At 47.1% G+C, this 12,060-nt stretch overlaps 1 non-coding gene across 1 annotated transcript; it reads right to left on the bottom strand.

The window, feature by feature from the left end:
• Positions 1-1,975: 1,975 nt before the first annotated feature.
• Positions 1,976-2,047, bottom strand: Trnaw-cca. The gene has a single exon. It is a non-coding gene; the product is annotated as a tRNA-Trp (tRNA).
• Between the last annotated feature and the right edge of the window lie 10,013 nt (positions 2,048-12,060).

The following is a 12,060-nucleotide window of genomic DNA, read 5'->3' on the forward strand; positions in this document are numbered from 1 at the left end:
CTTGAACTCAGGGCCTTGCCCTCTCAATTTTGCTCATGGCTAGGGCTTAACAACTTGAGCCATATCTTCATTTCTGGCTTTTGGCTGATTAAATAGAGATAAAGTCTCACAGTTTTCTGTCCAGGCTGGCTTTGAATCATGGTCCTCAGATTTCAGCCTCCTGAATAGCTAAGATTACAAGTATGAGCCACCAGCGTCTGGCTTAAAACATGCGCGCGCGTGTGTGCACACACACACAATGTTTTGAGTTGTGACATGTTGCCTGCCACACAGGAAAATTCCACATCTCACTTCATGGGACTAAAGTCAAAATACAGGTGCACAGATACATTGCAAAATGATAAAATGACCTTCAGGCTGTATGTATATAGCATATGTGAAACAATTATTTTGTGGGTGTGTATGTGTGTGTGCATGCACACGCATGCATGCTTGTCTCTAGGCTTGAATTTAGGGCCAGGGTGCTGTCCCTGAGCTTTTGTGCTCGAGGCTGGAGCTCCACCACTTGAGCCACAGGTCTACCTGCAGCTCTTTGGTGGTTAATTGGGGATAAGAAACTCACCAACTTCCTTCTCAAGCTGGCTTTGAAACAAGGTCCTCAGCCAGGCCCTGGTGGCTCACGCCTGTAATCCTAGCTACTCAGGAGGCTGAGATCTGAGGATCGCGGTTCAAAGCCAGCCCGGGCAGGAAAGACCGTGAGACTCCTATCTCCAATATACCACCAGAAAACCGGAAGTGGCGCTGTAGCTCAAGAGGTAGAGCGCTCGCCTTGAGCTGAAGAGCTGAGGGACAGCGCCCAGGCCCCAGAGTTCAAGCCCCACGACCGACAAAAAAAAAAAAAAACAAGGTCCTCAGATCTCTGCTTCCTGAGTAGCTAGGATTAAGGTGTGAGCCACTAGCACCCAGCTTGAAACAATGATTTTATGTTTATAGACTTGGATCCCATGTATATACAAATATGAAAATTATATCTAAGTATGTGTAAAATCTGAAATACTTCTGGTTTTAAGAATTTTGAATAAAGGGTACTCAATCTGTATTAACATACATAGTATATGGTTTTGTGTTTAAAATTTCTATGAAAGTTGGGTACCAGTGTCTCATGACTGTAATCCTACCTAGTCAGAAGGCTGAGATATGAAATCACAGTTTCAAGCCAGCTGGGACTGGAAAGTCTTTGAGACTCTTTTCTCCAGTTAACAACTAAAACATTTAAAAAATAAATAAAAGCTAGAAGCGGAGGTGTGGCTCAAGTGGTAGAAGCACTAGTCTTGAGCAAAATGGCCCAAGGACAGTCTCAGAGCCCAGGCCCCAAGTTCAAGCTCTGGGTCTCACACAAAACAAACAAAAAACCGAAAAATACTACAGAATTTGCTTTTTTTCCCCTCTATATCAATCTTCCCATGGACAAGAAGAAATAAAAATAAATAAATAAAACTATTAACAATATTGAGGTGAGTGTCCAGGCTTAATGGTTGAACTCACAGCCCTTCTGGGCACGGGATAAGAAACGGCTTAGCTGTGAACATGACCACCAGAGACACCTGGAGTGGCCTAAAATGGTCAGGAAGAAAGGAGAGCTCAAGACCTAGGAGAACTACGAGAAGCAACAGTGCTTCCGGGTCGTAGAGACCCTTGGGGAGACCCAGGTGACCCGGGGGCGGGGAGGAGAGAAGAGGGAGGGGATGATGGGCGGGACAGAGGGCTGGGTGGGCGGGGCCTGGAGGAGCGCCAGGCTGTAACCCCGGATCTTGAGGGTCAGTGGGCAGTTGCCGCAGCGCCTCCTGCCGGTCCGCGGGAAGAATCGCTCTCCGTAGCGATCCGCTGTAGATGCTGTCTAGGGGAAGGAAAAACGAGCGCAGCTTCCCTGCGCGTTGGTAGAGCCACGCACCGAGCACAGGCCTAATTTCTACTTGACTGGTGTTAAGTCCATTCATCCTATGCTGCAGTGGGTAGTGACGCAAAAAGCCAATCTTGACCCCGACGTGACTTGAACACGCAACCTTCTGATCTGGAGTCAGACGCGCTACCATTGCGCCACGAGGTCACAGCAAGCTGGGGACTCCGCATCGTTAAAGGCCTCGCTCTGCCCGCTCGGTCCCGCCGCGGCTCTGGAGGTTCCGGATGGAGCAGCGGCTTGGCTCCTGGACCTCACGCCGGGGGAACCGGGAGAAGAGCTCCGAGTCTCGCTGCTCCGGGACGGGGAACCGGCGCCCCGAGGCCCACGGGGCCCCCACTGCGGCGCCGCGGCCGTGCCGTCACCCGAGAGCCGACGCCGGGCTCCGCCACCTCGGCTCCCGCAGTGACCGGCCTGGGGAGCGCGGGGGCGCGGGGACCGCGGGTTCCGGTGAAGGGGGAGGCTGGGGGGGCGGAGACGAGGGAACACGCGGAGCGGAGCTCGGGGGTGCTCGCGGGGAGAAGGGGACCCCGAGGTCAGGGAGGGGTGGGGGAGGGGGGATCCCGGGCCGAGGAGGGAGGGGCTCCGAGCCGGAGGGGCGTGGCGAGGACCCTGGGCCTTGGGGACTCTGCTGGAGGGGGCGGGGCGAGGGGGACGCCGGGGCCTGGCCGAGGCTGGCGGGAGGCGAGGTGCAGACCCCTGGCGCGTGGACCGCTGGGTGATCGTGGTGGTCGTCCGCCTCGTCCTTATCCCCTGCTCCTAAGAACGGCTTTGGTCACTGATGTGCTGCTGGTCGTGAGCCCTGTGGAGAAGCCGCCTGGGGACCCCTGACGACGGCGTCGGAGTCTGGGGGTGCAGCCCGGCCTGCTTCCTCCTTCGGCGTCGTCTGCAAGCTTGAGAGGTGATGCCACTTTTGACGCCAACCGTGATCGTTTCTTTCTGGGAAGGTAGGACGGAAGGAGATTGGCCTGATGAGAAATCCTGCCGTGCAGAGCCAGCTTCCATTTCTGCTTCTAGATTTTTACCAGCTGTATGCAGGTAGGACATATCTATTCTTGAACGTTCCGGGGATGGACTCCACCAAAAATCCAGACAACCTCTGGATTTTCACAAAGTGCAAAATAGTAAGCCAGCACCAGAGGAAACTATAACATTCATTAGTTGCGCCCATTACAAATTTTGTTTTATTTTTTTGTGTGTATGAGTTGGAACTGAGGCTTGAACTCAGGGCCTGGGCACAGACCCTGAACTTTTGTATTCAAAGCTAGTGTTTTATTCCTTGAGCCACACAGCTCCACTTCTGGCTCCCCCACCTTCTCCCCCCCCCCCAACTGGAGATGAGTCTCATGGACTTTCCTGCCCAAGCTGGCTTCAAACCTCAATCCTCAGCCTCTTGAGTATTACAGGCATGAGCCATCAGCTCCTGACTGACTTTAGTCATTTTTTTTTTCATTTGTTATTCTGTCTCTGTGTTTGAATTAATAATTTTAAAGGGCTCATTGTTCATCTTGTGGGAGTCTCCAATCTCTGCTTTTGAACAGTTTTTTTCTTCCTATTAAGTGAATAAATAAAATTTGTAAAGTTCATTAAAAAGAGGAAAGAGGCAATGTGATATGGCCCTGATGTAAGTATAACCTCTTTGTACATCACTTTTTGTTGGTCGGTTGTGGGGCTTGAACTCAGGGCCTGGGCACTGTCCCTGAGCTCTTCAGCTCTACCACCTGAGCCACAGCACCACTTCTGGTTTTCTGGTGGTTAATTGGAGATGAGAGTCTCACAGACTTTCCTGCCCTGCCTGGCTTTGAGCTGCACTTCTCAGATCTCAGCCCCCTGAGTAGCTAAGGTTATGGGCGTGAGCCACCTGCGCCCAAGCTCTTTTTTTTTTTTTTTTCTGGTTCTAGGGCTTGAACTCAAGGCCTGGGCACTGTCCCTGAGCTTCTTTGGTCAAAGCTAGCACTCTACCACTTGAGCCACAGAGCCACTTCCAGCATTTTCTGTTTATGTGGTACTGAGGAGTTGAACTCAGGGCTGCTAGGCAAGCACTCTACCACTAAGCCACCTTTCCAGCCCCTGTACATCACTTTTATAATATCAATAAATAAAATTTTTAACTCATTAAATAAAAAGATGACAATCCTGGTCTGTTTAAGAACAAGAAACATCAATCTTGATTCAAGAAAGATCTGGAAGGGCCTCAGAAAAAGAAAAGAGGAACCATGTGGCACCTGGGCTCCCTGCAAAACTTGTCTGCTGCCCAAGCTTCTAGGGGCTTCCCAGGCTGCCTCTGACAGGTCAGAGAGGAAAGGAATAACAGCAGTGTTTGTTGGTATAAGAATAGCAAACATTTGGGATTAACTAGGGATCCTAGAGTGGCTGAGCCCAGGCCATCAGCAGACACAGGGCTCTTATTTCCATCCTTAAAGATGGGAAGGTCAGCCCAGCACACAGTGTGGTTACTGATTCTATTTTCAGGTGGCCCAGAATTGCATTGGACCTATTTGGGGAAATGGGGTGTGGGGTATCTAGGGCAGTGTGTCAGATTCATAATCCAAGTTGATCTCTCAGATTCCCCTCCTTTGGCATAGAAGTCACTGGGGGGAAGAGACAGCTTCTTGATCACACAATTCAAGAATACAGAATCTACTAACCCCCTCCCCCCACATTCAAGGAAAAACTCTAGTTAGAACCATTGCCCAGATCCATGGTTATACCTGAGGGATGATCTGGCCTCTGTGTTAAAATAGGAAACTGAAAACCATTATTGTGCTCTCTGAGATGGCATGCCATTACACTGCAATATAGCAATGTGGTCAGATGAGGGGGTTACTAATCTAATGACTAACCAAGGGGGTTACTAATCAAGACTAGAATCCTGCTGGGCACTGCTGGCTCACACCTGTAATCCCAGCTATTCAGCACGCTGTAATCCCAGGATCAAGGTTCTTAGCCAGTCTGCTCAGGAAAATCTGAATAAACTCAGGGACAGCGCCCAGGTTCTGAGTTCAAGCCCTGTGACCAGGAAAAAAAAAAAAAAAGCTAGGGGTCAGTGTCCACGGCGCTGAGTTCAAACCCCTATTGGGCTCATACAACTAGAATCCTGCCTGCTAGGATGGAAATGAGCCAGGTGTGCAGGGTCAGTTCTGTCTTTACTAAAATTTTGGTTCAGGATTTTGTTAATAGGATATCTTCTTTTTTTCTTTTTCTTTTCTGTTGGTCCTGAGGCTTGAATTCTGGGCCTGGGCACTGTCCCTAAGGTCCTTTTGCTCAAGGATAGCATTCTACCACTTGAGCCATAGTACTACTTCTGGCTTTATCTATGATTCATTGGAGATAGGAGTCTTATGGACTTCTCTGTCTGGGCTGGCTTTGAACACCACAATCCTCAGATCTCAGCCTCCTGAGTAGCTAGGATTACAGGCGTGAGCCACCAGTGCCCGGCTTTTACACTTATTTCTATCTTTCAAAAATGCTGCATTATTATTAATCCCAACTGCTTTTTTGTGGGGAGGGGGTGGCCCACTGGAATATCTGCCCACATTACCTCATCCTTGTAACTGCCCTGCTCCCTGAGTTCTAGAAGCCTCATCCAAGAAATCCTAAATAACTGCTTCCTTAGTTTACAACTTGTATATGGAGATACTCAACTTTATTTTAGAAAACACTTGTGCAATATAAGAATTTTCAAGATGAGGAATAATCAACAGTGAATTACAGGGGGAAAAAGATGGTGATTAGCAACATTGGCAAGGGTGTGATGAAACATATTCTCATGCAAGCCTGGAAAAGCATGTAAACCAGTCCTGGCTTTTGGGATTGTAATGTGACAAATGTTTCCACACTTCTGTGCAAGCATTTGGACTTGTAGCGAATTTGTGCTACAGAAACAGTCAAGGATGAATGCTGGGTTTATATATGAAGAAACAAAGCTGATGTATGAGTACAGTCAAGATCTCCAAGCAGTGAGGCAGGATCCTCACTTACATAGTTCAAACCAGGACAACTGCTGCTTTAGTTAGCAAGGAAGATTTCTTTGCTTCTGTTTATTTATTGGCTATAGCAAGGATTAAACTTGGGGCCTAGTGCTTGCTCTATTGCTGGAGCCACACTTCAAGCCCCTTTGGCTTTAGTTATTTTCAAGACAGGGTCTCACTTTATGGCCAAGCCCACCAAGGATTCCATCCTCCTACTTGTGCTTCCTTGTGTCACTGGAGATGACAGGTATATACCACTGCACCTACTCATTTGCTCTGAAGTTGGAAGAACAGGAGTGTGCCATTGCACCCAGACATTAAGATGGAGTCTCTTGAACTCTTATGCCCCAGCTGACCCTGAACAGTGATCCCCCTCCTCCAACTTCCCAAGTAGCCAGGATTACACCTATGCCTGGCTTGGCTTCTATTTTCCTTTTTCTTGTGTGTAGGTGTAGGTTGGGGTATCCTGGGACTTTAATTCTTGTAGGGGGGGCAGGGATATAAGGCCTGGACACTGACCCTTACCTTTTTTCCTTAAGGCTAGCTCCCTATCACTTGTTTTCTAAAGGGTTGAAAATATTCCAGAGACCATGGAAGTTGTTTTCCGCCTTTCAGACTTACTCAATCCTGTTTGACAAATTTGAACCAGGGATTTGCAGACGGACCTGCCCCACTCCCTCCAGGGGAAACAAAGTATACTGCCCTCTGGGGTAGGTTATCTATATCACCACCAACATCAAGGTTTAGGAACATTTATTATTTATTTATTTAGACTGTGCTGAAGATCAGACCCAAAGTCTCATGCATGCTAAACAAAGTGCTCTACCAATAAGCTACACTTGACTCTTCAGAAGCATCTCCTGAGATAATGAGGTGATCATGTGAGAGGCCCAATGGGCAGGGGAAGCTGTCAGGCTGTGAAGCACACCTGGCCAGTCTCTTCAGGTGGCGGGAATACATTAAAGGAATCCAGGATGGAGCTAGAAGAAATCATGTTGAGTGAGGTAAGCCAAGAGCAAAGAGACAAACGGCACAGGGTCTCCCTAATAAGTGGATGTTAAATCCAAAACGTAAGATGATACAACAAATTTAACAAGGCTTAAGAAACAAAGGACTTCCACTCATCTGGTTGAATCACTACTAAATAACCCCATGCTGGTGATCACATATATGGTATATATGTGCACACCAGAGGGAAACCAGGAGGAGGACACAGAACTAGGGGGAATCAGGGAAAAACATACAACAGTGGGACCCATCAGTGGCACTGGACATTGATCAAAACGAACTAAGCAACTCAATGGCAGTGATGGGAGGGAGGGAACGAGTAGGAAAGAGGGAACAACTGATGCTATGCAAAACAAAAGAAATGTACATATCACCCAATGTGGAAGAAATAACTATTGTCAAAGCTCATAGAACTCATGAATGTTATAGACCATGATAGACAATTTGCCCCATGAAAGTTAGAATGTGTTTAACTAAGCATCACTATCCCACAATACTGTGAAATTTGGGGAATTATGTAACCACTTAATCACAATAAAGAATTTGAAAAAATATAAATAAATAAAGCAATCCAGGGTCTGTGAACCATTGCCTGTGTCCCTGCCTTGCTCATTAATGGGAAGAGGAGGGGCTCAGCGGAGAAAAATGACAGCTTGAAGTGACCACTGAAGGCTGTCCACTAACAGTCCTGCTTGTAGCTGGACCACAAGAAGATGATCTGGGGTCTATTTTCCCCATCCTAATATCCTACTGAATTGCCTATCTCAACCAGGAGTCAAAGCCACAGACAACTCTGGATTCATGGGAGAGAAGTCTCTACAGCCTCCCCTGCCCGCCCCTCTGCTGACCAACTTCCTGACCCAAAGGAAATAGGAACTCCTGTTTGTGTTGCCATGATCCCAACACCAGCCAACTCTTCCACGCCTCAGAGGCACCACCTTTGAACTGTTCCACATTTCCTTTCAGGTGCTGGGATTGAAGCTGCAATTCAGGCTCTGCTGGCCAAAAGGGGCCTGTTCCCCTCCAGGAGCAGCAAAACTCTGAGCTTTTCTTTTCCAGTGGTGCTGGGGACAGAACTCAGGGCCTGATGCAAGCTAAGCAGGAGCTATACAACTGAGCTACACCAACAACCCCAGTGATACTATTATTATGACCAGAAGCAAGAGTCAAAGGGTCAAAGCAAAGCACTTCTAGTTAATAGTATCACTACTAGTAGTAATTTGCACTTCCCAAGATTCGGGCATCTATGTCCCTTAGGGAAGTCATTAACTAGTACACTCTGGGAGTTCTTCTAGGCCCCATTTTGAGATTCCAGTGTTTCTCCACAGTCCTTTTTCTACCTGTTCCAATGATGTTTAAAAGCTGCTATTCTAAGACCTGGGCCCTCCTTTAGATCATCTTGGTCTTCCTCAGCAAGACACAGCCCACATTGGTCGTAGTTCCCTTTCTTGGATGTTTCCAGAGATTCTGTGAGTCTCAGACTTTTGTTCCAGAACCTCTGGAGTAGTCCAGCTAAACAGTTGACCTCTACTGAGGCTGCCTGTCTTTGAGTTGGAGGCATCGGATCACATGGAGGCAATCCATGTTGGCTTCCAGAAGTCACTGTCCCACCTGAGCTACTCAGACCAAGGCCGCCATGGCCTCAGGAAGAGGCCACAGGTGAGATGTGGGAGCAGCCAGGGGCTTTAGTTCTGCCCTGTCCCTGAGAGACCAATCCAGGCTGAGGGCCCACATGTATCACATTGTGTCATTTGGCCCTATCTAGCCACATGCTCCATGTGCAACTTCCCTTCTGTCTGGCTCGCTGTCTCAGAGTGATCAACCCTGTGATAGGCCTAAGACCTTCCAGCCCCAGCCTCTCCTTCCTTCTGTAACACCTCTGCCTTCTGGAGCTAAATAGCCCGTGATGTTCAGGAAGAATATTAGACAGTGATCAGTCCATCATTATGCCACATACTGTGGGAGAGGAAACTCCTCAACCAGGTTGACCGGTTCTGAGCTGCCTCTTAGGGTCCAAGATGCAGAGTAGAGGCCTCAGCCTCCTGAATAGCTGGGATTACAGCTATATATCACCATCTGGGTGGCTTCAGGTCTCATGACTTCGTGTAGGTCTTGTGATTGCTCAAAGTTGAACTTGGGGATGGGGAGGAATTCTTTCTCTTTTTTCAGTTTTAAGATACTGAAATTTCATCAGTAATTCTTTTAATGAACACGTTTAATTTCAAAGCTTGGGAAAACTGATTGGTGCTGGGCCCAAGTGACTTACACCTATAATCCTAGCTACTCAAGTGGCTGAGAATTGAAGACAAGGTCCAAAGACAGACGAGGCAAATAAATCTGTGAGACTCTGATCTTCAATTAACCACCAAAAAGCCAGAAGTGGAGGTATGGCCCAAGTGGTACAGTGTCAGCCTTGAGTGAAAAAACTAAACAAGATCCCAAGGTCTGCAGTCCATGCCCCAGTGTAGACACAAAAACAAAACAACAAAACAGATTTGTCCAGATCTTCTCTTGCACATGGGTACCCCAGGGACTGGAATTGCTGGGTCATAGGGTAGCACACAGATACTAGATGCATCCAGGTGTGTGCTAGTATATATTCAGGAGGTGAGAGAGCTCCCTCAACCTTCTTCAAGCACTTTCTGGTTTTTGGCTGACTTCTTACATAGTCAGTGGGGCTGAGCAAGGTCTCTAGTTCCCTGCATCTGTGTCCTCTATGGATTCACATTTATTCTGACTGCTTTATTTATTTATTTATTTATTTATTTGCTGGTCCTTGGCTTGAACTTGGGGCCTGGGCACTATTCCTGAGCCTTTTCAGCTCCAGGGTAGCATTCTAATAAGCCACAGCTCTGCTTCTGGTTTTTTGGTGATTGGAGATAAGAGTCTCACAGAGGGGCTGGGAAGGTTGCTCAGCGGTAGAGCGCTTGCCTTGCATGCATGAGGCCCTGGGTTCAATTCCTCAGCACCACATAAGAAAAAAGAAAAAAGCTGGAAGTGGCACTGTGGCTCAAGTGGTAGAGCGCTAGCCTTGAGCTGAAGAGCTGAGGGACAACGCCCAGGCCCAGAGTTCAGGCGCCACAACCGGACCCAAAAAAAAAAAACAAACCCAAAATAACAACAAAAAAAGAGTCTCACAGACACAGACTTTAATGCCCAATCTGACTTTGAACCAAGATCCTTAGATCTCAGCCTTCTGAGGGCAAAATCCAGGGATCCTATCACCTGTGCAACAAGTCACAACTTTTGTTTGCATCTCTCATTTCTCTAGAAAAAGAATGTCCTTGGAAATGGTCCTGAGCTGTCTCCTTTGGCATCTTTTCTACTACTTAGTCTATATATCTGAAATTCTGATTTTTCCTTTTTGCTCTCAATGAATTTTGGAGTAAGCACATGGAAATACCAAATTTATACCTACTGCATCTTTAAGCCAAAATATTCTGGAAAACATTTTTAATGGGTTATCAGAACAAACCCTGGCCTACCAGGGTAGCACTTCTAAATGCTGCTTCTAATCAGGTGGTTTATTTTTCAAAAGAGCCTCAAGCTATGTGCTGGTGGTTATACCTATAATCCTAACTACGTGGGACACTGAGAATAGTAAAGTTCATTAGACCCCTTCTCAACCAGTAACTGGATGTGGTAGCATTCACTGGTCATCATAGCCACATAAGAGGCTGAGATAAAAAGTTCAGATATAGCCAGGTGCTGGTAGCTCATGTCTGTAATTCTAGCTATTCAGGAGGCTGAGAACTGAGGATCACAGTTCAAAGCCAGCCCGGGCAGGAAAGTCCATCAGACTTTTTTTTTGGTTGGCTGTGGGGCTTGGGTGCTGTCCCTGTGCTCTTCAACTCAAGGCGAGTGCTCTACCGATTGAGCCACAGCACCACTTCCGGTTTTCTGGTGGTTAATTGGAGATAACAGTCTCATGGACTTTCCTGCCTGGGCTGGCTTTGAACCGTGATCCTCAGATCTCAGCCTCCTGAGTAGCTAAGATTACAGGCATGAGCCACCAGTGCCTGGCTATTCCATGATACTCTTATATCCAATAAACCACCAGAAAACCAGAAGTGGTACTGTGGCTTAAGTGGTACAGTGCTCATCTTGAGCTGAAGCACTCAGGGATAGTGCCCAGGCCTAGAGTTCAAGTCCCACAACTGACAAAAAAAAAGTTTCAGACACACAAGTCAGATTCCATCTCAGTGGAGGAAGCTGGCACATGTCTGTCATCCCAGTTATGATGGGAAGCTAAAATAGGCAGATCAAAGTCCATTTGTGTACCTGGGAAGAAAGTAAGGCCCGTCTAGGATAGAAGTGTGGCTCAGCAGTACACCACCTGCCCACTAAACCTGTGGTCCTGAGTTCAACCTGGTACTGAGAAAAAGAAAAAAAAGCTCCTGTAGTAGAAAGTCAAGTTTAACACTGTCCTAAAAAGCTTCTATTTGCATTGTTATAATTACTGTTGTATTGAATCCAAGTCTTTGAGCATGCTAGCATATGATTTATCACTGAGCTACACTTTCAGGACTTACATTTTCTTGGCTTGCTTGTTTAGCTGGAACTCTACTATTTGAGCCATGCCCCGAGCCCAGCTTTTTGCTGGTCATTTTGGAGATAAATTCTCCAAGACTTTTCTGCCCAGGCTGGCCTCGAACCAATATCTTCCAGTTCTCAGCCTTCTGAATAGCTAGGATTGTAGGCGTGAGCCTCCCACGCTCAGCTCCACCTTTCCTATTCTGATTCATGTTCCCTGCAACTAGTTCTGGCACAATTTTAGTTTTCCCACAATAGACTCTATTTCTGTGAAAGACAGCATTTATGTAACATCAGTTTTACTGAATTCTCATCCGATGTCATGAACAATAGATGCTTAATTTTCAGCATTTCACCTAATCGAATTTCTCCTTGCAAGGTCCCTTCTAGGTGGGTACCAATTGAAGATACAGAGTATGGTTTGTTAGGGCAGCCATAACAAAGAACCAGAGAGCATACTGTGATATAATGTTCATGAATTTCCTTCCAGTTCCTTCCATCTGTATAATAAGGCTTCTCTCCCTGGGTTAGACGGCTTGACTTCTCTCCACAGTTTTCACACTATACCCCCTCTGTATGTGTCTGTGTCCTCATCAGGGTGTACCCATGTACGGTCTCTCTTCTTGGAGTTTCTCATAATTGTGGTTGGCT

This window comes from Dipodomys ordii, unplaced genomic scaffold (assembly GCF_000151885.1).
Source record: "Dipodomys ordii isolate 6190 unplaced genomic scaffold, Dord_2.0 Scaffold31, whole genome shotgun sequence".
Taxonomy (NCBI): domain Eukaryota; kingdom Metazoa; phylum Chordata; class Mammalia; order Rodentia; family Heteromyidae; genus Dipodomys; species Dipodomys ordii.